The 26,940-nt window shown below is 46.0% G+C and overlaps 1 long non-coding RNA gene across 1 annotated transcript in view; it reads right to left on the reverse strand.

The window, feature by feature from the left end:
* Positions 1–26,940, reverse strand: part of LOC139279335 (uncharacterized) — a 50,108-nt gene that overhangs the window by 11,762 nt on the left and 11,406 nt on the right. The window contains exon 2 of the long non-coding RNA XR_011596446.1: positions 2,762–2,862. This is a non-coding gene — a long non-coding RNA (uncharacterized lncRNA). The remainder of the gene's footprint in view (positions 1–2,761; positions 2,863–26,940) is intronic.

The following is a 26,940-nucleotide window of genomic DNA, read 5'->3' on the forward strand; positions in this document are numbered from 1 at the left end:
ACAACATCTTTATGTCGTTCCAGTCGCATCTGATTTTCTCCAACCAGTTCCTGTCGAGCAGCGTTGGGTCATTGCCTGGAACAATCCACAGCGGTAACTCGTGAACCGCACCGTTATATGATACGTTAATTTGTGTACTGCCAATCACCTTTATCAGTTCTTTGGTGCAGCTTGGCGTTAACAGGGCTCAGCCTGGACCTCACAGTCTTAGTGTCCCACAGCTTATTAAATGCTCTCTCGTTCATGATCGATTGACTCGCCCCTGTGTCCAGTTTCACTGATACCAGTATCCCATTAAACTTCGCATTAATCAAAATTGGTTTACTCTTGGTTATGAAAGAGTACAGTCCATACACTTCCTCCTCCTGGCATCTTGGATTGCGTATCCGGATCCGCGCTAGTCTGACTCTCATCCTCCACGTGGTGTGTCGCAGCTCGCTTGCTCATCTGTGGACACTGCTGGTGCCGATGATTTCCTCCACAACACCAACATGGAAAAGTTGGATACATTCCCGCTGGCGGACTTTGGGCAGCCACAGGTTTCGCGAACGCAGCCGGATAGGCCCTGCCATGTGCCGCTCTGCCAAACGCCGAATCAATCACATTTACAGAACTTGCCGAGGTTCGGTTCTTCACCGATATTTGCTTTAGACTCCTGTCCGTCGTCATGCATGATTGAGCGATGTGGATGGCCCTTTTTAAATCCAACTCCTCCACCGGCAGAAGTTTGCACAGGATCACTTCGTGGATGATACCGATAACAAAGAAGTCCCGCAGCATGTCTGCCAACACCGTCCCGAACTTGCATGGTCCCAGTAGACGTCTCAGGTCGGCTACGAATTGCGCCGCGCTCTGGCCCTCCGATGTGTATAAAACCTGTATCTCGATATGATGATGCCATCATCTGGCTTGAGGCGCTCCCGTACCAATGTACACAACTCCTCGTACTTTTCTCTGTTGGATCACTAGGCATGAGTAGATTCTTTATCAGACGGTAGATCTTTGAGCCGCACACAGTGAGGAACACGGCCCGGCGCCGATCTGCATCGTCGACCCCCTTCATTTTGTTGGCCATGAAGTATTGATTCAAATGGCTCACAAAGTCTGCCCAATCTTCTCCCTCCACGAATCGCTCTAAAAATCCAATCGTGCTCATTTTGCAAACAAGGATTTTTGTTTTCTCATCGCCAAATGTTATGTATGCAATAAAGGTACAAACTGAGTACTGTTTAACTGAACAAGGTACAACCTTGTTCTGCTTTATTACGGCCCAAAATGCCTGACTCTCAAAATGGCTGGCCTTTTATACCAGAGCAGCACCATGTGCATGCTGCTCAGTGGCCTCCAACAATGACACCATCTGATGGCTACAAGCAGCATATACATACATGACAACCCCACCTCTGTCGTCGAGCTACAGTACGCGGACGACGCCTGCGTCTGCGCACACACAGAGGCTGAACTCCAGGACGTATTTACTGAGGCGTACGAAAGCATGGGCCTTACGCTAAACATCAGTAAGACAAAGGTCCTCCACCAGCCTGTCCTCGCCACACAGCACTGCCCCCCAGTCATCCAGATCCACGGCATGGCCCTGGACAACGTGGACCACTTTCCTTATCTTGGGAGCCTTCTATCAACAAGATCAGGCATTGATAACGAGATCCAACACCGCCTCCGGTGCGCCAGTGCAGCCTTCGGCTGCCTGAGGAAAAGAATGTTTGAAGACCAGGCCCTCAAAACTGTCACCAAGCTCATGGTAGTAACACCCGCCCTCCTGTATGGCTCAGAAACATGGACCATGTACAATAGACACCTCAAGTCGCTGGAGAAATACCACCAACGATGTCTCCGCAAGATCCTACAAATCCCCTGGGAGGACAGATGCACCAATGTTGGCGTCCTCGACCAGGCCAACATCCTCAGCATTGAAGCACTGACCACACTTGATCAGCTCCGCTGGGCAGGCCACATCGTTCGCATGCCAGACACGAGACTCCAAAAGTAAGCGTTCTACTCGGATCTCCTTCACAGCAAATGAGCCAAAGGTGGACAGTGGAAACGTTACAAGGACACCCTCAAAGCCTCCCTGATAAAGTGCAACATCCCCACTGACACCTGGGAGTCCCTGGCCCAAGATCGCCCTAAGTGGAGGAAGCGCATCCGGAATAGCGCTGAGCTTCTCGAGTCTTGTCGCCGAGAGCATGCAGAAATCAAGCGCAGGCAGCGGAAAGAGCGTGCGGCAAACCAGTCCCACCCATCCCTTCCCTCAACGACTATCTGTCCCACCTGTGACAGAGACTGTGGCTCTCATATTGGACCTTTCAGCCACCTAAAGACTCATGTTAAGAGTGGAAGCAAGTCTTCCTCGATTCAGAGGGACTGCCTATGATGATGACTTACCCTCTTATGGCACCTTTCCCCGGTGCGTACCATGGTACTTGTGGAGGACACAGCCTCCCTGATCTCATCCCATATCCTGTTGTACTCCTTTTGAGGGGGGCTTTCCATGACCACACTTCGTTAGGTCAGAGTGCCTTTCTGTTATATGCTCGAGAACGGCCGGTAACTCCGTCTCGTCGAAGGTGGGTGCCCTCAACCGACCATCCTTCTCGATGTTCCTGTGCTTCCACTTTTGTTTTAACATTTCCATTATATTTATGTTGCTTTGTAAAATATGTCTTCTTATTGTTCAAACTGTAGAATTATTAGTTGTTACGAATATTTTTTAACTCTGCAATGTGTTTTTAAAGTAACTGACCATCGACTAGCTTGCTGTTCCTTCTCACTCTCTCTCCCTCCTCTTCAACTCACTGCGCATGTGCAGGTGACCTGACCCCCGAAATTATGGGTAAAACACTTCTGTGAAAAAAACGGGGAAAAATAAATCGTGCATGTGCAGTTCAGTGCCACATCTTCCATCGAAGAGAAAGTCGATCTGGATCGACTATTAAGTTACATACCACCCACTGCAGACCACTGGCATACCGCTGACAAAAAATCAACCAATTTTGTCCTCTTCGGTCTCGGCAGTATGCCGACGGTTTGAAACGATGCACCTCCAGCATACTGCCGAGAAAAGGGCAGACCTTATGCAATGACCAATTTCTGGCCCTATATTCTTTAGTGAGGTTCCCCTTTTCTCTCTTCTTTGCTGTTCTTTTGTTCTCTCTACATCATCATCAGCCAATACCTTTATACCTTTTTATTCATCCTGCATGATGGTAATTCTATGGAAATTTCTATTTCATATATAAGAACATAAGAAATAGGAGCAGGAGTAGGACATACGGCCCCTCGAGCCTGCTCCACCATTCAATACGATCATGGCTGATCCGATCATGGACTCGGGTCCACTTCCCTGCCCGCTCCCCTTCACCCCTTCTTTAAGAAACTGTCTATTTCTGTCTTAAATTTATTCAGTGTCCCAGCTTCCACAGCTCTCTGAGGCAACGAATTTCACAGATTTACAACCCTCTGAGAAAATAATTTTCTCCTCATCTCAGTTTTAAAAGGGCAGCTCCTTATTCTAAGATTATGCCCCAAGTTCTAGTCTCCTCCATTAGTGGAAACATTTTCTCTGCATCCACCTTGTCAAGCTCCCTCATAATTTTATACGTTTCTATAAGATCACCTCTCATTCTTCTGAATTCCAATGAGTAGAGACCCAACCTTCTCAACCTTTCCTCATAAGTCAACCCCCTCATCTCCGCAATCAACCTAGTGAACCTTCTCTGAACTGCCTCCAAAGCAAGTATATCCTTTCGTAAATATGGAAACCAAAACTATACACAGTATTCCAGGTGTGGCCTCACCAATACCCTGTATAACTTTGCAATAAAGGCCAAGATTCCATTGGCCTTCCTGATCATTTGCTGTACCTGCATACTATCCTTTTGTGTTTCATGCACAAGTACCCCCAGGTCCCGCTGTACTGCAGCACTTTCCAATCTTTCTCCATTTAAATAATAACTTGCCCTTTGATTTTTTCTGCCAAAGTGCATGACCTCACACTTTCCAACTTTATGCTCCATCTGCCAAATTGTTGTCCATTCACTTAGCCTGTCTGTGTCCTTTTGCAGATTTTTTTGTATCCTCCTCACACATTGCTTTTCCTCCCATCTTTGTATCATCAGCAAACTTGGCTATGTTACACTCAGTCCCTTCTTCCAAGTCATTAATATAGATTGTAAATAGTGGGGTCCCAGCACTGATCCCTACGGCACCCCACTAGTTACTGATTGCCAACCCGAGAATGAACCATTTATCCCGACTCTCTGTTTTCTGTTAGTTAGCCAATCTAACTAACAGAACTATACAAGTTAAGTATTGTAAATAATTCTCGGCCAACCTCTCTCTTTATTTCCATGTGTTGGTTCCCAGAATAATAATTCTGAAATCGGTTCCTCTTTTGTCCTGAAGGAATGACCAGTAAATTTCATCCTACTATGTTTTATTACTGTTGCTCTGTCTGTCTCTATGAAGCATCTCAGTGGGGATGGGGTCTTTCCAGCCGATATTTAAGGCATTTATCAGCGGACTTGTCTAGATGCCATTGAGTTTATTTTCCTGGTTTATTGGTAAGTGCCTCGGGTCGAAATTCGGTAATGCCCCGTTTGGGGGCGGTAACCGAGGCGAGGCGGGATTTCCTGCTTCCGGCGTGGCAGGCACGGTCTCCGCAAAATAAAGCACGAAAGGCCAGACCGGTAAGTCGGCCAGGAGAATAAAATGGCGCTGTGCACCTCCCCATTAATGTTCGCCCTGCAAGTGGAAAGCGGCCCAGTTCGCCACCCGCGAGGCTGGTGCTGACATCGTCCGCGACGACCTCACGGTACGCTGGCCAATTTCAACCACGGGACGGAAGTGGGCAGCTGCACGTGGTGATGACACCTGCCGCCCACGTTCCGCCCGCCGCAAGATTGGTCCCGGCGGTTCCCCCGGCGCGCAGGCCTTCCGCCCGCCCATGCCAGAGGCTGGAAATCTGGCTTTTTCCCCATCGAGGACCGTCTAAGATTGCCCTGCCACCCACCAGTAGGACCACTGGGGAAAAGCTGGTCTGAGCTGGATGTGAGTCGGGCAGCAGGGAGAATCGGTCAGAGTGCTGCCGCGCTGCACTTCCGGGATATCGTTCACATCCTGCAGCATTGTCAGTGGTACATAAATAGTGAGGCAATGGACCTTCACCCACCCAGAGAGAGGTCAGATATGTTACTCCCTATGACTCCGTTGAAGGGAAGGTGTGGTAGAGGAGGTGGCAATGAGTTGCGGAAGATGGTGAAGGCTTAATGGAGATGTCCTGCAAGAGTTTGGAGACCATTTCATGCAGAACCTATTTAGTGACAGATGTGACTACGCAGATGGTATGAGCTATGCCAGAGTTATTATGCAAAAGTGATAAGATGTCAAGCGATGGCACATTGCTGCAACTGATACTGAGAACATCATGACATGAGGTGTGGAAGAGGGGGAAATATGTCTATTGGATTACAATGTAGCCGATGAACATGTCATCTTGCTGACGCCACCACATTGTTCCAACGTTTCCGACACGTTGCCCATTGAGGACGCAGCCTCACCAATCTCCCTCCAGATGCGTCTGTATTGGGGTGGTGGAGGTTTGCCACGACCATCCTGGGTGAGGCCTTTATACCTGTGCTCCACCTCTGATACAAGCTCCTCCAGTTCCTCATCATTAAACCAGGGAGCTCTGGGCCTGGTCTTGACAGTCTTCCTTGAAGCTTTTTTTCCACATTAGTCAGTTAATGAATGGATAATGAAACGTTTGCAGCTCTGTGTCTCCTACACTCTCCCCTCTACAACCGGCAGGTGCAAGAGAGTGTTGAACATTTATGCGCATGCGCAAATATCTCAGCAGCCTCAGTAACTTCTGTCCCCCTTCTGCTATGTCACTGCAGAGAGCAATGTCATCTGCACAATCCGAGACTGTGATCTTTCTTCTTTAATATCTTTGACTCCTTTTCATCTGGATGGTAAGACCTTATTTGCTTCCCTTGGAGTCTGCTGCTTTTCTCATTACATAGACCATGATAAGTAAAAAGGGTGCAGTGTATTTTCTTGAAGAACACCTGCTGTAATCTGAAATGGCTCTGTATCACCATCCAGGAAGCATACTATTGCAGTGGTGTTGTCGTATATCACTGAAATGGTGACGATTTTATATGTAATTCTGCATATCTTCAGAATTTAGAACATTTTAGAAAGAAAGACTTGTATTTATATTTAACTGTGATGTGTAGTGTCAAAGGCCTCCTTAAAATCTACAAATGTAATTGTCTTCTCCCTCCAGTAACGTTTGTTCTTCATTGTTCATTCTTATATACTTGTTGCTCTGCTCTCCATTCTCTCCAATGCATATATGCTGTTTTTGTAAGATCGTGTCCAGAATTGAACACAGTATTGCAAGTGCGGTCTGGCCAGTGTATTGCAAAGCCTTGGCATACCCGGGTGTACATATTCTAACTCAATAGCAGGCTAATTTCTTTTGCTGAGTGAAGTTTGTAGGTTAGCAGATGCTTGTAAATCCTTGGTTCCAGGTTCTAAAAACAGCAGGCAATTACTTTTTTTTCTTCCTTTTTTAAAAAGAAATGCTGTTGTACTATGGATCTAGCTTGAGATTAGTACCTGCTTACAACACTGTGGAGCTGACAATGCTACCTTATATGACCAGCTCTATTTGGCAAAGTGGGACACTGGTGCAAGGGCACATAGATAGAACGTTACTTAGTGGACTCCAAATGCAAGTTAAATGCAATGTCAGCAAAAATCAGGAAAGTCGGCACTTTATTTTCTCCAGTGTACACCTTGCCAGCTTCCATGCCTCCACTATCATTCATGTGAGCTCTCCTGCACCAAGGCCCACACTCTAACTACCCCTGACCTCGCCAAGTACCATTGGGTCCCTGTGCCACAGCAAATTGACTTTAAAATCTTGTCGCATTCTTCAAATTCCTCCCCAGTCTCACCCTACCATACCTCAGTGATTGCGGACAGCTGTATCTTCCTGTATGCACATTCTGCTTCTCTGATACTAGCTGCTGCTTGTGTCCTGATCTCGCCACTCCATCACTGCTGACTGTTGCTTACATTCTCTGAAACTCGCTCCAACCGCATCTCCACCATGTCCCCTCCTTCCCTATTTCCATACCACCTTTCATTTCGCCACTGCTTTTACCCATTAATGTCCCTTTTTCTTTTTCCCCATCCTGTTTGGTGTATATTCTTTGTCTAGCCTCCTGTAAAGCTCTTTGAGAGATCTCTCTATATGTGAAAAGCGCTATAGAATTGCAAGTTTTTAAAAAGATTATTCAGTTCTGGGGTATGGGCATCACTGGCACGGCCAGCATTTATTGCCCACCCCTGATTGTCCTTGAGAAGGTGGTGGTGAGCCATCTTCTTGAACCGCTGCAGTCCGTGTGGTGAAGGTACTCCCACAGTGCTGTTAGGGAGGGAGTTCCAGGATTTTGACCCAGCGACGATGAAGGAACGGCGATATATTTCCAAGTCAGGATGGTGTGTGACTGGGGGTGAAATGTGGAGATGATGGTGTTCCCATGGACCTCCTGCCCTTGTCCTTCCAGGTGGTAGAGGTCGCGGGTTTGGGAGGTACTGTCGAAGAAGCCTTCGTGAGTTGCTCCAGTGCATCTTGTGGATGGTACACACTGCAGCTATGGTGCGTCGGTGGTGGAGGAAGTGAATGTTTAAGGTGGTTCCAATCAATCGGGCTGCTTTGTCCTGGATGATGTCGAGCTTCTTGAGTGTTGTTTGAGCTCATCCAGGCAAGTGTATTCCATCACACTCCTGACTTGTGCCTTGTAAATGGTGGAAAGGCTTTGGGGAGTCAGGAGGTGAGACTCGTCACAGAATACCCAGCCTCTGACCTGCTCTTGTAGCCATAGTATTTATGTGGTTGGTCCAGTTAAGTTTCTTGTCAATGGTGACCCTCAGGATGTTCATGGCAGGGCCTTCGCCGATGGTAATGCCGTTGAATGTCGAAGGGAGATGGTTACACTCTCTCTTGTTGGAGATGGTTATTGCCTAGCACTTGTGTGGCGAGAATGTTACTTGCCATTTATCAGCCCAAGTTTGGATGCCGTTCTGGTCTTGCTGCATGAGAGCATTGATTGCTTCATTAGCTGCAGAGCAGCAAATGGAATTGAACACTGTGCAATCATCAGCAAACATCCCCCTGTCTGACCTTATGATGGAAGGAAGGTCATTGATGAAGCAGCTGAAGATGGTTGGGCCTCGGTCACTGCCCTGAGGAACTCCTGCAGCAATAGCCTGGGGCTGAAATGATTGGCCTTCAACAACCACAACCATCTTCCTTTGTGCTAAGTTTGACTCCAGCCAGTGGAGAGTTTTCCCCCTGATTCCCATTGACTTCAATTTTACTAGGGCTCCTTGATGCCACACTTGGTCAAATGCTGCCTTGATGTCAAGGGCAGTCACTCTCACCTAACCTCTGTTTTGTCCATGTTAGCCCAAGGCTGTAATGAGGTCTGGAGCCAAATGGTTGCAGCAAAACCCAAACTGAGGATCGGTGATCAGGTTTTTGGTGAGTAAGTGCCACTTGATAGCACTAATAATGGGGAACAGGGAAATGGCAGAGACTTTGCACAAATATTTTGTATCGGTCTTCATGGTAGAAGACACTAAAAACATCCCAATAGTGGATAATCAAGGGGCTATCGGGAGAGAAGAACTTAATACAATCACTAGCATTAAAGAAGTAGTACTCGGTAAAATAATGGGACTAAAGGCGGACAAGCCTCTGGAACTGATGGCTTGCATCCTAGGGCCTTAAAGGAAGTGGCTGCAGAGATAGTTGATGCATTGGTTGTAATCTACCAAAATTCCCTGGATTCTGGGCGGTCCCAGCGGATTGAAAAACCGCAAATGTAACGCCCCTATTTAAAAAAGGAGGTAGACAGAAAGCAGGGAACTATAGACCAGTTAGCCTAACATCTGTCGTTGGGAAAATGCTGGAGTCCATTATTAAGGAAGCAGTAGCAGGACATTTGGAAAAGCATAATTCAATTAAGCTGAGTCAGCATGATATTATGAAAGGGAAATCATGTTTGACAAATTTGCTGGAGTTCTTTGAGGATGTAACGAGCAGGGTGGATAAGGGGGAACCAGTGGATGTGGTGTATTTCGATTTCCAGAAGTCATTCGATAAAGTGCCACATAAGAAGAGGTTACTGCACAAGATAAAAGTTCACGGTGTTAGGAGTAATATATTAGCATGGATAGAGGATTGACTAAATAACACAGAGAGTCAGGATAAATGGGTCATTTTCCAGTTGGCAAACAGTGACTAATGGGATGCCGCAGGGATCGGTGCTGGGGCCTCAACTATTTAGAATCTATATTAATGATTTGGATGAAGGGACCGAGTGTAATGTAGACAAGTTTTCTGATGATACATAGATGGGTGGGAAAGCAAATTGTGAAGAGGACACAACAAATCTGCAAAGGGATATAGACAGGCTGAGTGAGTGGGCAAAAATTTGGTAGATGGAGTATAATGTGGGAAAACTTTAGCAGAAAAAATAGAAAAGCAAATTATAATTTAAATGGAGAAAAATTGCAAAGTGCTGCAGTACAGAGGGACCTGGGGGTCCTTGTGCATGGTACAGCAAGTAATCAGGAAGGCAAATGAAATGTCGGCCTTTATTGCAAGGGGGATAGAGTATAAAAGCAGAGAAGTCCTGCTACAACTGTACAGGGTATTGGTGAGGCCACACCTAGAGTACTGTGTATAGTTTTGGTCTCCGTATTTAAGGAAGGATATACTTGCATTAGAGGCTGTTCAGAGAAGGTTCACTAAGTTGATTCCAGATATGAGGGAGTTGACTTATGAAGATAGATTGAGTAGGTTGGGCCTATTTTCATTGGAGTTCAGAAGAATGAGAGGTGATCTTTTCGAAACATATACGATAATGAGGGGTCTCGAAAAGGTGGATGCAGAGAAGATAATTCCACTCATAGGGGAAACTAAAACTAGGGGTCATAGTTTCAGAATAAGGGGCCGCCCATTTAAAACTGAAATGAGGATGAATTACTTCTCTGAGGGAGATAAATCTATGGAATTCTCTGCCCCAGAGAGCTGTGGAGGCTGGGTCATTGAATATATTTAAGGTGGAGATAGACAGATTTTTGAGCAATAAGAGAATGAAGGGGAGCGGGCAGGGAAGTGGAGCTGAGTCCATGATCAGATCAGCCATGATCTTATTAAATGGTGGAGCAGGCTCGAGGGGCCAAATGACCTACTCCTGCTCCTATTTCTTATATTTTGTCGACGACACCTTCCATCACTTTGCTGATAATTGAGAGTAGATTGATGGGGTACTAATTGGCTTGATTGGATTTATCCCGTTTTTTGTGGACAGGACATAGCTGGGCAGTTTTACACATTGTCGGGTAGATGCCAGTGTTGTAGCTGTGCCAGGTGTGGAGGTCCAGCCTGCAAGGTCCATCAACAGGTCGGGGCCTTCAAAGGAGCAGCGTGCGGCCCAACCCGGCATACCACTTCAAGGTACAGCGCATGCTGGAGAGAAACGGCTGTGAAGAGGGCGATTGGATTGGACGTCACTAAGGTCCAGGTCGGTGATTGGAGCATGGGCAGGTACAGCAGGAGTGGCGAGGTTGGGGCACAGGAGTGGCGAGTGATGTGATCGGGGCCCAGGAGAGGCCCAGGGGCAGCACAGGCCAGCCCACACTGCAATATGTGTGCGCACTAGGATTGTGCAGCAGAGCTGGTCTCCAGTTATCTTGGCTAATCCTTGTCACTAGACCAAGCTCTGTCAAGCTCGTGTGGTGGCTGGTGTGCAACAGGCCACCACATGTTAAAAAAAATCCACACACAGGCATCTTCCACCCTTCAATATGCAGTTCGGGATCTGGAATATTAGGTCCTTCATTGAAACACCTGTGAACTCATCTGTTTTTGGCGTGGAAGCAAGTCATCCTTGATACGAGGGACTGCCTATGATGATGAGCTGTACAGAAACATGCTGTACTGGTATGAAAGTGAAACAGTAGAGCCTACCTGTTGAGGTACTAGATTTTGTGTCTGGTGACCTCGTTCCTAAATAATGTGACATATTTTCTTTGATGTAAAGTTGAAACTACTTTGTACTGATGTAAAATGAAGATTGTATACGGCCTATTATGCTGCATCAATATTATTTTTTCTATCCTACATCCTGATAGTCTTTCTTTGAGAGAGTTTTCCAGTTGAATGCGGATTTGCGATAATTACTCATGCCCACAAAGATCTCATTTGAGACTTCCCCAAACTCATTTCAGTCGGGACCCGTATAGCTGAGGAGACTTTTAGTCCATCATTCTTTCCAAGATTGAAACAATGTTCTCACTGACTGTGTTAACTGGGCCCCCACAATGTTTCCTTCGAAGTTTTAGTCGAAGGTTTCCTGTTGTGTGCTAGTCTGGTAAAGTATAACTGTTCTCTTTATTTCTATACCATATGTAGTCGGACAGACTTGAGGTGAATACCAAATATGTGAATATTTCTGTTATGTGAACAGAAGTTAGACATTCCCAAACCGCTTATGTTCTTCATCCATTGTACTTGCTCCCATTAAAGAGGATTACAAACAAAATTTATTCAGTGAAGTAATTTATTTTTGCCCAACTGACAGAGTAATCTTCTTAATTATAAGCGTAGATTATTCTGTGCCCTGTGCCTGAGCAATCAATGCTGTCTAGGCGCAGGACAGAGGAATAGCAACAGAGACTCATCACATTAAGTCCATGTCCCTTTGCACCTGCCGGAATCATGTGGGGCTTGCCATTGGGCTGTAGCTGTAGTTGACACAGTCCTACCTAGATAGTTAATGGGGCCTTCTACCTTATGTTTCTTGACTTTGGCTTGATTGATGCCCTCGCGGCATGTAAAATGCTGACCCTATAGCCTGCTCCAGATGGAACTCAGGGTCACCTAGGCAGGCTGAAGAAACCCAAGGCAAGTATTGATCTTCATTTTTACTCCCCCCTCCCGGAAAGATTTGAGCCTGCAGCTGGGCTCTGCTTTCCAGTCGGGGACGAGTCTACACTTGGAGTATCCCTGGGCCATGCAGATAGTCTGGAGGAGGAAAGATTTGGAGAGTTGTCTTATCTCGGCCGTAGCATACCTCAGTTGCACCTGTTGGACACTCAATGAGATCTCAGAGAGGAACACCTACCTTATATTATTTTTATGCCAAACCAAAATAGAGCAAATTAAAGTAATAATATGAGATGGTTTAAATTTTGCAAACTAATTCAATGCAGTATAAAACATGTTAGGAATTCAATCGTCGAAAAACTGAGTAAAATTACACTGAATTCCTGATAAGCAAACAAATTGGAGCGAGCATGTTATCCACTTGATCGTAATGAGGGACAGTCGGGTCAATGTGAATTTGTAAAGAACAGAGTGACAGGAAAATGAAAACCCACGTCCTTATACTGTAATAAGTCCCTTTCCACAGAAACGCGTGTTTTCCAATGGGAATCAAAGAACTCTGTCTAGTGGAATATATTATACTGGCAAACATCTCCAAATTTAGGTTTGGGTTTGGTTTAATATTACCTCTTCCTCTTCCATTCTCATTGGATCCTCTCTTCCCTGCTACTACACAAATGTATTCCCCTTCAGTTATGCCGTACCCCCCTGTATAGCACTCCTGTGAACTGATCAAATCACTGCACTGAAATCAGGACAGTTTTGAATTGTGGCCTCGCCTCCCTTTAGAACTGAGCCATTTTGTCCCCTTTCTGCAACTGCTATTTTTTTTCAACCTTTTGAATATTTCTGGCTGCACCTACATTGAGATAAACACAGCGTTCCACATTGCTGTTCGATTGCATAAGCCCACCCACTCTAGAAATCAATCCATTATTTAAGTTAGAAAGGTTGAGCCAAAAAGCACGACGTTAATTTGGTTTGGCCTAATGAGACTTCGGTTGTTTCTAAGTTATAAATTAAATTTTTCAAAATGTATTTTTTTTGCCTTCAGAAGGAAACTGTAGATTACTTCAGTAAACTGAAACCGAGTCAATATTAGCAGCCTGAAGTCAAGAATGTGGCAAAACAAAGTCTGAAACCACATTTAACATCTCAAATTGATAAATCATGAAGTTAGAAAGCTTCAGGCCTCCATCCAGATTCACTGAACAATTATAGAGCCAACTAAAATAGGATAGCCAAGAACCAAGAGTTTGGCACAAACTTTTCTTGATTCAGAGAGAAATGCAGAGAGGGTTTAGGTTCATTTATGCGATACATCCGAACATTAAATGTATCGATCCCAGAGATGATGTTGCAACTGTACTGAGGTGGCAGGTCATGCACAGGCTGGGCAGGACCAACAGATAACTTGTCAGTGAGGTGGTCATTGGGCAGTGCCAATCCTCCTCCCCATCTTCAATCCAACATTCTCCTCCAAAACATAATCTAGCTGATTCAATTGGGGGGGGAGTTTTAAACCCCAAAAACGGGCGGGTTTGGGTCAGGTGGGATGTTAAAATTTGAATCACGATCCTATCCCGCCTCCAACCCCGGCCCACTTGCGGTTTTAACGGAGGTGGGATGGGGAGAGGACAACCAACCACTTCCAAGAGGTGGGTTGGCAATTTAAATATTATAATCAGGCTGTGTGCCTCATACGTAACCACCATTTTAAATTTAACCCTGGCTGACCAAGATTTCCGGGCCTCGGGGAACCCAGCAGCTAAAGGGAGATGAGGACTGCTGGCTCCAGGAAGTAAGTGGCTTTCCACTTACCAACACCCTGCGATCGGACCCCACCGCCCGCCCCCGACCCTTCCACCCTCCCCCGACTTCTAATCTCCCACCCCGCACCCTGCCGATCGCCTCAACGATGCCTCTGATTTCCCCTCAACCACAGCTTCCAAACTTCCCTCTGAACTTCCGATCTCCCCCACGCTTCAGCCTCCGATTTCCTTCCCACCCCCCACAAACCCCTGCTCCGGACCCCGATCTTTCCTCTAGCCTCTGATCTGCCTTCGGGGCTGCAATCTTTAAACCCCCCCCCCCGCCCCAGGTCTTTCCAATCCCCCCCTCCCTCCTCTCCGCTCTCCGGCTGCAGCCTGGTGGTGACCCGCCCGACAGCAAGCCAGCCTCTCAATCAGGCTGGCTGTGGCTGGGAAACGGAGATAAAAAATGAGGTGAGGGGTCACAGGTGCAGGTCTGCCGCCATCTTATTGAGACGCCCTGTGTCTTTTTGTTTTATTCATTCCGGGATGTGGGCATCGCTGGGGAGGCCAGCATTTATTGCCCATCCCTAATTGCCCCTTGAGAAGGTGGTGGTGAGCCGCCGCCTTGAACCGCTGCAGTCCGTTTGGTGAAGGTGCTCCCACAGTGCTGTTAGGGAGGGAGTTCCAGGATTTTAACCCAACAACGGTGAAGGAACGGCGGTATATTTCCAAGTCAGGATGGCGTGTAACTTGGAAGGGGAAATTCTAGGTGGCGGTGTTCTCGTGCGCCTGCTGCCCTTCCAGGTGGTAGAGGTCGCGGGTTTGGGAGGTGTTGCCAAAGAAGCTTTGGCAAGTTGCTGCAGTGTACTCACCGCAGAATGCCCAGCCTCTGACGTGCTCTTGTAGCCACAGTATTTATGTGGCTGGTCCAGTTAAGTTTCTGGTCAATGGTGACCCCCAGGATATTGATGGTGGGGAATTCGGCGATGGTAATTGTTATGTATTGATGCTTGGGGTCACTAGACACCTGAGGGTGCCACTATCGGAGGTCATCGGGCTGTACACGTGTGTGCGCGGGCCCTGGTATATAAGAGCGAGTACCATGTCATGTGCGCACTTTGGGCGCGAATAAAGTTGAACCAGGTTTGCACCTGAGTGAGCTTACAGTAACAAGTCTTTCGAGTCATTATATACATTACATTTGGCGACGAGGTAACTTAAGAACCTTCGCATGCACAATGGGCACCACTGGAATTCTGGAGAGATTCGTAGATGGCAGGATTGGGCGGATTTCATCGACCGCCTGGGTCAGTATTTCATGGCCAACAAAATAGAGGAAGCTGGTGACGCAGTTAGGTGCAGGGCAATTTTCCTCACCATTTGTGGTCCAAAAATTTATGGCCTCATAAAGAATCTTCTCTCGCCTGCACATCCAACGGTCAAAGAGTATGCGTGAACATCTCAAGCCAAAAGAAGGAATCATTATCTCACGCTATCGCTTCTACACACATGTTCGTGCTGAGGGCCAGGATGTGTCAGGATTTATCGCCCACCCAAGACGTCTGGTTAAGCCATGTAAGTTCGGAAACGCATTGGAAGACATGCTGCGAGATTTCTTCGTGATAGGCATCAATCATGATGTGATCCTTCGGAAATTATTGGCTGCAGAAACGCTAGATTTGAGCAAGGACATCGCGACTGCCCAGGCATGCATCGCAAATGATGATAATTCAAGGCAGATATCATCGAAGAGTCGGAGCTCCATGGCAAGTACTGTAAACAAAATTGTGTCATCGTCTGGCAGAGCTGCTTATGGCAGGGCCTACTTGACTGTTTATGTGAAACCTTTAGCTGCTCAAAGTCCGCCAACTGGTATGAATCCGATTTCACCTGTTGGTGCGGGGGCAATCATCGTCCTCATCAGTGTTGGTTTAAACAGTACATCTGTAAAGGCTGTTTGAAAGTGGGGCACCTTCAGCGACTGAGCAAGTGTGCTGCTGCTCATCACATTGATGATGATGACCAGTCCAGTGCTGGACAGATATGCAACCCAAGATACCCGAGGAGGAAGTGTACGGCCTGTATTCGTTCCTGACAAAGAGCCAACCGATTGTGGTTAATGTGAAGCTGAATGGTGTGCCTGTATCAATGGAGCTGGACACGGGTGCGAGTCAGTCGATAATGAGCCAAAGGACATTCGATAAGCTATGGGACACTGAGGCTGTGAAGCCTAAGCTGAGTCCAGTCAATGCCAAGTTGCATACTTACACTAATGAACTCATACCGATGATTGACAGTGCAGTAGTCAAGGTGTCGTATGATGGTGTGGTTCACGATTTACCATTATGGATTCTCCCAGGCAATGCTCCAACGCTGTTCGGCAGGAATTGGCCCGAGAAAATCAAGTGGAACTGGAATGATATCAAAGCATTGTCCTCGGTGGATGACACTTCATGTGCTCAAGTGCAGAAGAAATTTCCTTCTTTGTTTGAACCGGGCATTGGCAATTTTACTGGAGCCAAGGTGCTGATTCACCTGGATTCTGATGCAAGACCTGTCTATCATAAAGCTCAGTCTGTTCCGTACATGATGAGGGAGAAGGTCAAAATTGAGCTTGACAGACTCCAACATATCACCGGTCGAATTTAATGAATGGGCCAGTCCTATCGTTCCTGTGTTAAAGCGTGATAGCACTATCAGGATCTGTGGAGACTACAAGGTTACGATTAACCGATTTTCAAAACAGGATCAGTATCCGCTATCGAAGGTTGATGACCTGTTCGCCATGCTAGCTGGTGGAAAGTCGTTCACTAAACTGGATCTGACATTGGCATATATGACACAGGAGCTTGTCGACACTTCAAAGAAACTCACCTGCATCAGAACCATAAAGGACTGTTTGTCTGCAACAGGTGTCCTTTTGGAATCCGTTCGGCTGCAGCCATATTTCAGAGGAACATGGAGAGTCTACTGAAGTCCATTCCTAGAACCGCCGTGTTTCAAGATGATGTTCTGGTCACAGGTCGCGACACTGCTGAACATCTGAACAATCTTGAAGTCCTACATCGTCTGGACAAAGTGGAACTCAGGCTGAAACATTTGAAGTGTGTCTTCATGGCACCTGAATTTGAATTCCTGGGGAGGAAGATTGCTGCAGATGGCATCAGGCTTTCTGATTTGAAAACCAAGGCCATCAAAAATGCACCCAGACCTCAGAATGTGACGGAGCTGCATTCATTCCTTCGGCTACTCAACTACTTCGGTAATTTCTTACCCAGATTGAGCACTTTATTAGAGCCACTGCACATGCTGCTCAGAAAAGGCGACATCTGGGTGTATCTCAAGATAGAGCTTTTGAGAAAGCCAAGAATCTGCTCTGTTCAAACAAGCTGCTTGTGCACTATGATCCGTATAAGCATCTTGTATTAGCCTGTGATGCTTCATCAAATGGGTTTGGCTGTGTACTCCGACAAGCAAATGAGTCTGGTAAGCTATAACCTGTTGCGTATGCCTCAAAGTTTGTCAAAGGCGGAAAGAGCTTACAGCATTGTAGAAAAGGAAGCTTTGGCCTGTGTATATAGGGTCAAGAAGATGCATCAGCACCTGTTTGGTCTTCATTTTGAACTCAAAATGGATCACAAGCCACTCATTTCATTGTTTTCAGAAAAAAAAGGTATTAATACCAATGCACCGTCCCATATCCAGAGGTGGGCGTTGACATTGTCTGCCTATTTCTCCTACTCCTGCACCTATTTTCTATGTTTCTATGGGGCGTGGGGGGGGCGTGGGGGTGCTGGGGTGGGTGATCAGCCATGATCTTGTTGAATGGCGGTGCAGGCTCGAAGGGCTGAATGGCCTACTCATGCACCTATTTTCTATGTTTCTATGGCCCCAAGTTTCCACATGATTTGCTCCTGATTTTTAGGAGCAACTGGTATCTTAGGAGTATCAACTGGTATCATAGGAGAACGGAGTATCTTAGAAATCGGAATTCTCCACATTTAAGTTTTCTGCAGTTCTAGTCAGGTAGAACAGTTTCACTTTTGAACAGAATTTTTTTTCAAAAGGGGGCGTGTCCGGCCACTGACGCCTGATTTGAAAGTTTCCACAGTGAAAATGTACTCCAAACTAACTTAGAATGGAGCAAGTGAAGATTTTTGTAGGCTTGAACAAACCTTGTCTACACATTAAAAAATCAGGCGCAGATGACAAATTAGGCGTCGGGAACGAATGGGGGGGGGTGGGGGGGGGGGGGCGGGGGAAGGGAAGTCATTACATTCCACAATAAATCCTTAGTTATACTTATACAAATATTATACAAATAAATCCAACCTGAATAACAACTTATAAGCAAAGAAAAGATTAAATAAACCACGTTCCTACCTGTGTGAAAGTGCTTCAGGCAGGCCTTTCAGGCAGCGGTTTGCCGTTGTGGAATGTAATGACTTCCCTTCCCCCGCCCCCCCCCACCTCGTTCCCGACGCCTAATTTGTAATCTGCGCCTGATTTTTTAATGTGTAGACAAGGTTTGTTCAAGCCTACAAAAATCTTCACTTGCTCCATTCTAAGTTAGTTTGGAGTACATTTTCACTGTGGAAACTTTCAAATCAGGCGTCAGTGGCCGGACACGCCCCCTTTTGAAAAAAAAATTCTGTTCAAAAGTGAAACTGTTCTACCTGACTAGAACTGCAGAAAACTTAAATGTGGAGAATTCCGATTTCTAAGATACTCCGTTCTCCTATGATACCAGTTGATACTCCTAAGATACCAGTTGCTCCTAAAAATCAGGAGCAAATCATGTGGAAACTTGGGGCCATAGAAACATAGAAAATAGGTGCATGAGTAGGCCATTCAGCCCTTCGAGCCTGCACCGCCATTCAACAAGATCATGGCTGATCACCCACCCCAGCACCCCCACGCCCCCCCCACGCCCCATAGAAACATAGAAAATAGGTGCAGGAGTAGGAGAAATAGGCAGACAATGTCAACGCCCACCTCTGGATATGGGACGGTGCATTGGTATTAATACCTTTTTTTTCTGAAAACAATGAAATGAGTGGCTTGTGATCCATTTTGAGTTCAAAATGAAGACCAAACAGGTGCTGATGCATCTTCTTGACCCTATATACACAGGCCAAAGCTTCCTTTTCTACAATGCTGTAAGCTCTTTCCAGGAGGGAGAAAGCTGCAGGAAGCCGCATTACTTGAGGCAGCCGTTCCCGACCGCAAGGGGGGGGGAGGCAGGGAGAAGGCTGCAGGAAGCCTCATTACTTGAGGCAGCCGTTTGCCGTTGGGCCCGACGGACGGCAGGGGGAGAAAGCTGCAAGAAGCCTCAGTGATGATCATGGAAGGGCAATGTGGTTTTATTAAAAAATGTTAAAAAAGGCCTCAACTACTTTCTGTGGTAGAGAATTCCACAGGTTCACCACTCTCTGGGTGAAGAAGTTTCTCCTCAACTCGGTCCTAAATGGCTTACCCCTTATCCTTAGACTCTGACCCCTGGTTCTGGACTTCCCCAACACTGGGAACATTCTTCCTGCATCTAACCTGTCTAAACCCGTCAGAATTTTAAACCTTTTGTATGAGATCCCCTCTCATTCTTCTGAACTCCAGTGAATACAAGCCCAGTTGATCCAGTCTTTCTTGAAATGTCAGTCCCGCCATCCCGGGAATCAGTCTGGTGAACCTTCGCTGCACTCCCTCAATAGCAAGAATGTCTTTCCTCAAGTTAGGAGACCAAAACTGTACACAATACTCCAGGTGTGGCCTCACCAAGGCCCTGTACAACTGTAGCAACACCTCCCTGCCCCTATACTCAAATCCCCTCGCTATGAAGGCCAACATGCCATTTGCTTTCTTAACCGCCTGCTGTACCTGCATGCCAACCTTCAATGACTGACGTACCATGACACCCAGGTCTCGTTGCACCTCCCCTTTTCCTAATCTGTCACCATTCAGATAATAGTCTGTCTCTGTTTTTATCACCAAAGTGGATAACCTCACATTTATCCACATTATACTTCATCTGCCATGCATTTGCCCACTCACCTAACCGATCCAAGTCACTCTGCAGCCTCATAGCATCCTCCTCGCAGCTCACACTGCCACCCAACTTAGTGTCATCCGCAAATTTGGAGATACTACATTTAATCACCTCGTCTAAATCATTAATGTACAATGTAAACAGCTGGGGCCCCAGCACAGAACCTTGCGGTACCCCATTAGTCACTGCCTGCCATTCTGAAAAGTACCCATTTACTCCTACTCTTTGCTTCCTGTCTGCCAACCAGTTCTCAATCCACGTCAGCACACTACCCCCAATCCCATGTGCTTTAACTTTGCACATTAATCTCTTGTGTGGGAACTAGTCGAAAGCCTTCTGAAAGTCCAAATATACCACATCAACTGGTTCTCCCTTGTCCACTCTACTGGAAACATCCTCAAAAAATTCCAGAAGATTTGTCAAGCATGATTTCGTTTTCACAAATCCATGCTGACTTGGACCTATCATGTCACCTCTTTCCAAATGCGCTGCTATGACATCCTTAATAATTGATTCCATCATTTTACCCACTACTGAGGTCAGGCTGACCGGTCTATAATTCCGTTTTCTCTCTCCCTCCTTTTTTAAAAAGTGGGGTTACATTGGCTACCCTCCACTCCATAGGAACTGATCCAGAGTCAATGGAATGTTGGAAAATGACTGTCAATGCATCCGCTATTTCCAAGGCCACCTCCTTAAGTATTCTGGGATGCAGTCCATCAGGCCCTGGGGATTTATCGGCCTTCAATCCCATCAATTTCCCCAACACAATTTCCCGACTAATAACGATTTCCCTCAGTTCCTCCTTCTTACTAGACCCTCTGACCCCTTTTATATCTGGAAGGTCGTTTGTGTCCTCCTTAGTGAATACCGAACCAAAGTACTTGTTCAATTGGTCTGCCATTTCTTTGTTCCCCATTATGACTTCCCCTGATTCTGACTGCAGAGGACCTACGTTTGTCTTTACTAACCTTTTTCTCTTTACATATCTATAGAAGCTTTTGCAGTCCGTCTTAATGTTCCCTGCAAGCTTCCTCTCGTACTCTATTTCCCCTGCCCTAATCAAACCCTTTGTCCTCCTCTGCTGAGTTCTAAATTTTTCCCAGTCCCCGGGTTCGCTGCTATTTCTGGTCAATTTGTATGCCACTTCCTTGGCTTTAATACTACCCTAATTTCACTTGATAGCCACGGTTGAGCCACCTTCCCATTTTTATTTTTACGCCAGACAGGGATGTACAATTGTGGTTTCTAAATGTCTGCCATTGCCCATCCACTGTCAACCCCTTAAGTATCATTCGCCAATCTATCCTAGCCAATTCACGCTCATACCTTCAAAGTTACCCTTCTTTAATTTCTGGACCATGGTCTCTGAATTAACTGTTTCATTCTCCATCCTAATGTAGAATTCCACCATATTATGGTTACTCTTCCCCAAGGGGCCTCGCACAATGAGATTGCTAATTAATCCTCTCTCATTACACAACACCCAGTCTAAGATGGCCTCCCCTCTAGTTGGTTCCTCGACATATTGGTCTAGAAAACCATCCCTAATGCACTCCAGGAAATCCTCCTCCACCGTATTACTTCCAGTTTGGTTAGTCCTATCTATGTGCATATTAAAGTCACCCATGATAACTGCTGCACCTTTATTGCATGCACCCCTAATTTCCTGTTTGATGCCCTTCCCAACATCACTACTACTGTTTGGAGGTCTGTACACAACTCCCACTAACTTTTTTTGCCCTTTGGTGTTCTGCAGCTTTACCCATATAGATTCCACATCATCCAAGCTAATGTCCTTCCTAACTATTGCATTAATCTGCTCTTTAACCAGAAATGCTACCTCACCTCCTTTTCCTTTTATTCTATCCTTCCTGAATGTTGAATACCCTTGGATGTTGAGTTCCCAGCCCTGGTCATCCTGGAGCCACGTCTCTGTAATCCCAATCACATCATATCTGTTAACATCTATTTGCACAGTTAATTCATCCACCTTATTACGGATACTCCTTGCATTAAGACACAAAGCCTTCAGGCTTGTTTTTTTAACACCCTTTGTCCTTTTAGAATTATGATGTAGTGTGGCCCTTTTTGTTTCTTGCCTTTGTTTACTCGGCCTTCCACTATTGCTTTTTACCTTTCTACCATCTATTTCTGACTCCATTTTACTTCACCCTGTCTCGCTGCATAGGTTCCCATCCCCCTGCCATATTAGTTTAAACACTCCCGAACTGCATTAACAATATTGCATGCAGGTAAGTAAAGTACCAGCGGAATCTCCGCTGAGTCTTTGGTCATGGCCATCTAAACCATGGTTGAGGATACACATTGATTTTGCAGGCCCTTTCCTGGGAAAGATGTTTTTTGTTGTGGTGGCTGCATATTCAAAGTGAATAGAGTGTATTATTATGTCATCCAGTATGTCCACAGCTACTATTGAGAGCCTTCGTGTCATGTTTGCTACTCATGGTTTGCCTGACATTGTTGTGAGTGATAACGGATCTTGCTTCACAAGTCTTGAGTTTCAGGAGTTCATGAAACTCAATGGTATCAGACAGACATGTAAGGTCTGCTCCATTCAAACCTGCGTCTAATGGTCAAGCAGAGCGTGCGGTTCAAACAATCAAGCAAAGCATGAAACGTGTGACTCAGGGTTCACTGCAGACTCATTTGTCATGTATATTGCTTAGTTACAGGACAAGACCTGACATACTTAACGGGGTCTCCCCTGCTGAACTTCTGATGAAGCAAAGTCTCAAGACCAAGCTTTCTCTTGTCCAATATGATTTGAATGATCATGTTGAAAACAGACGTCAAAATCAGCAATGGTATCATGATCATGCTGCTGTGTCATGTGACATCTCTGTCAACGATCCAGTTTATGTGCTGAATTATGGTCAAGGTCCAAAGTGGATCACCGGTACTGTTACGGCCAAGGAGGGTAACAGAGTGTTTATTATCGTGCTCAAGAATGGGCAAACATGCAGGAAACATGTTGGTCAGATAAGACTGCAGCACACGGATGAACTGGAACCGGTTGAGGAAGATGCAGTCAGTGACCAACCAACCAATGTTCATTCATCAGAAGACTCTGTTGTCATTACTGAATCTGGGTTTTCAGTCTCTGTTAGCGTCATTACCACTCCCATCAGATCGGTTACTCAGCCTCCAGTCATAATTGACTCAGAACGCTGGCCCAGAACTGGAGTTGAACTGAGACAATCAACTTGTGAGTGAAAAGCTCCAGACCATCTTAATTTGTAAAGAGAATGATACTAAGATCTTGAAGGGGGATGTTGTTATGTATTGATGCTTGGGGTCACTAGACACCAGGGGGCACCACTGTCGGAGGTCATCAGGCTGTGCGCGTGTGTCTGCGGGCCCTGGTATATAAGAGCAAGTACCATGTCATGCGCACTTTGGGCATGAATAACGTTGAACCAGGTTTGCACCTGAGTGAACTTACAGGACAAGTCTTTTGAGTCGTTATATTCATTACAGTAATGCCATTGAATGTCAAGGAGCGGTGGTTAGACTCTCGCTTGTTGGAGATAGTCATTGCCTGGTACTTGTGTGGTGCGAATGTTACTTGCCACTTATCAGCCCAAGCCTGAATGTCGTCCAAGTCTTGCTGCATGCGGGCGTGGACTCACCTTGTGACCCTAGCACCCCCTTCTCCTCTAATAACCTCATTTGTGTTTTGCAGCTCAGCCAGCAGCGTGGCCCCAGGCAAGGCCATAGAGGCCAGAAGGTGGGGGCGCGGGGCAGGAGTCGGCGGATGATCCTACTACATCTGGTGCTGAGAAGCTCCGATTGTCGCCCGTCAATCCGCTGGGTCTGTTCTCGACGGATGAGAGCGCGGACTTCGAAGAACCTGCATCACCACGCTCCAGAAGCCATTCCACCCCAACACCATCTAGTGGTCCTCTGGTCATTCTCGCCTCCATTCTGGACTGGTATGCACTGGTGATTCCTTACCATGAAAGGGTTAAATACAACTTAACATCAATCAACGTAAACTTTAACTGGCACCAAGCTGATGGGCGCCATTGATGTCTGAGCTGCACACACACAGCAGTATTTCAGCGTTGTCATTCACATTCGCGCTCTTTCAGGCAAATCTTTCTGATATCAGTTCCTCATGTAAGAGTGAGATTTAACAAATGCCAGCCACACCGCTGGCATTCCTTCTGTTTAGTTCCACTTTTTGTGGGCGTTTTTTTGAGCGCGATATTGTGGGTGATATGTGTGCGCAGGTGGTGAAAGTGATCGTGGACGATCTCCTGGGCGTTAGTTTCACCAGATGTGCTCTTTACGACAAAAAACAGTGGGCGGGCGTTCATATTGAATCTCGGCGTTAATTCCATGTGGAAAGTAACGCTGGGCAATATTATGGGAGTTGATTTCGCCCATTCTGCTGATTCCGTCCCAAAAAAGTGGGCGGGCGGTAATATTTTTTCCTGGCGTTAAGCACATTGGGAAAATAACGCTCGCCGCTCGCCGATAAGTTTCCTTAAAAAAAAAGCCGGACAGTTTCCATTTTGTGCCAAAATGGGCGATAATTAAGTGTTATACGTCATTTCAGCAGTAAAATGGGCTTTAAGTGGGCGTTAAGCATGCAAATAAAGTGGAGGTTCTAGCACGTACTGTCTAGTGATGGACTCAAAGTCGACCCAAGCAAAATGGTCGCAATCAACAAAATGTAGAAACCGCAGGATGTCGCAGGTGTACAACGATTTGCCGGCATGACAAAGTACCTTGCAAAATTTTTGCCAGATCTTTCAGACCTCAGCGAGCCTCTGCGACGGCTTACTGGAAATGGACTTAAGAACACGACAAAGCGTTTGAAGCTATCAAACAACATGTGACAGATTCTCCGGTGCTCAGGTACTTTGACCACAAACTTGCAACCGAAAGTCAAGGAGATGCTTCGAGCAAGGATCTTGGGTTCGTCCTTCTGCAACAGGGACAACCAATTGCATATGCGAGCCGATTGCTCACTCCAGCAGAAAGGCGATACTCTCAAATTGAAAAGGAGCTGCTTGCTTAAGTCTTCGGAATGGAACAAAACCATCAATATGTATATGATCACAAGATCATGCTATGGGCAGACCATAAGCCTTTGGTTGCTATACGACACAAGCCGTTATCTGCAGCACCCAAGCATCTACAACGTCTTCTCATTCAACTCAACCAATGTGACGTCGAAATAAAGTAACAACCAGGAAAAGAAATGTGCCTAGCAGACACCCACTCGTGCGCGTACCTTGAAAACGTGGAGAGATCACCAACAGAGATTGCAGTGGAATGCATCCACATGGTGGACTTTCTCCCACTCTCCAAACAAGGACTGACTAACACACAATGCACAACTGCAAGCGACTCCACACTACAGCTGGTCATACAACAAATCACAACGGGATGGCCAGAAACGGCACATGAATGCCAGCCTGAAACACAGGCGTACTTCAAAGTTTGTGACAAACTCACAACATAGGATGGCATAGTCTTCAAAGGCTATCGCTCTGTCATCCCTGAGATCCGACATTCGTCAGCGACTTCATGCTGCTCACACTGGCATCGAGAACACTCTTCGACGTGCCAGAGAATCCGTTTACTGGCCAGGACTGAACAGTGACATAAAAGACTATGTTTCAAAGTGTGAAACATATAACACCTATCAATCGAGCCAACCAAAAGAACCATTGATAAGTCACAACCTCCCTCAGAGACCTTGGGAAAAGATTGGTTGTGACATATTCACACTCGATGGCAAAGACTACTTATGCACAGTGGACTACTACTCGGACTATTTCGAGATAGACAATCTGCATGGAAAGAAAGATGCCACTGTTATCATCAAACACCTCAAGAAACACTTCTCTATCCATGGTATTCCAGACAAGGTTCAATCTGACAATGGACCTCCCTTCAATTCACAACAGTTCACAAACTTTGCCACAGAATATGGATTCGATCACGCAACAAGCTTATCAGAATATCCACAAATCAACGGAAAGGTTGATAACGCGGTGAAGCTCGCAAAGCGGTTAATCTAGAAGACAAAGAAAGGCTGTGATAACTTCGACATGAAACTTCTCATCTGGCGAAACACACCAACTGAAGGCCTTGATAGTTTGTGATAGAGAATTCAAACAGGCTGCATTCAGACAGGCTGTGAAAATTCACAGACAACAAGTCAGAGATGCTACGTGAGTGGTAGCATGTTGCATTAAGGCATCAATCAACTTGACATTTTAGGACCCTTGGGTAGCGAGCCAATTAAAAGGTTAAAAGACTATTAATTGAGCCAATAAGGTCAAAGAAGGCGAGTTCTTTTCTGTAAATTGATCCAGGTATAAGTACAGCCATTTTGACCATGTGGTGCCAGAAGAACAAAGACCTGGCTTAAAGCCAAGAACTTGTTATTGCTCTCTGCCAAGATTAAAAAGTTAAAACTACAATCGGAGTTCGTATTTCATTGGAAATTAAGAGATCTAACAATTTTGGCGTCACGAACACGATCGCTGAGGAAAGAAACTGAATTTTGGACATCGGACCTACATATTGAGGTAAGGACACCTCTTTTTAAAAGTCCTCGGTCAAAAATCTAAATTCGCCTCTCCTTCTACGCGATTCCGAAAGCCTCCGGTGGCGAACCCTCCGGTTGGTAGTCGGCTCGAGATCCCATAGTCGTCTAAACTTCGGCGGTGTGTTAGTTAATTAATCACCGACCTATTGATCGGCTAGAAAGCCTACGACTCGAGACCCCAGTAAAGAAATTATGACAGCAGGAGATAAGAGCAAAGAATTGCCTACAACTGGTAAAGGTGAGCAAGCACCACCTGAAGTTTCGCTAGATTTAATTCTCGAACAGTTGAAAGAATACATAGAGCAACAATTCAACTTATCTAAAACCTGTATTAAGATCGAACAAAAGTACGGAACCTCCAAAGGACAATGGTCCTTGGACGAGATTAAAAGGGTCTGGGGAAAAACGACCCGTATGAAAAATAAAGAGCGAACTAGATGGTCCCTAGCGGTTATGGGCCAGATTCGAAAGCGGAATGAAATTATAATGCGTTCCCAACATGATCGAGAACTGACCAGTACAAAGGATCAATTACAAGCAGTTTGTGCGCAGCTGCGACAGA

This window comes from Pristiophorus japonicus, chromosome 14 (genome assembly GCF_044704955.1).
Source record: "Pristiophorus japonicus isolate sPriJap1 chromosome 14, sPriJap1.hap1, whole genome shotgun sequence".
In the NCBI taxonomy this organism is placed as follows: domain Eukaryota; kingdom Metazoa; phylum Chordata; class Chondrichthyes; family Pristiophoridae; genus Pristiophorus; species Pristiophorus japonicus.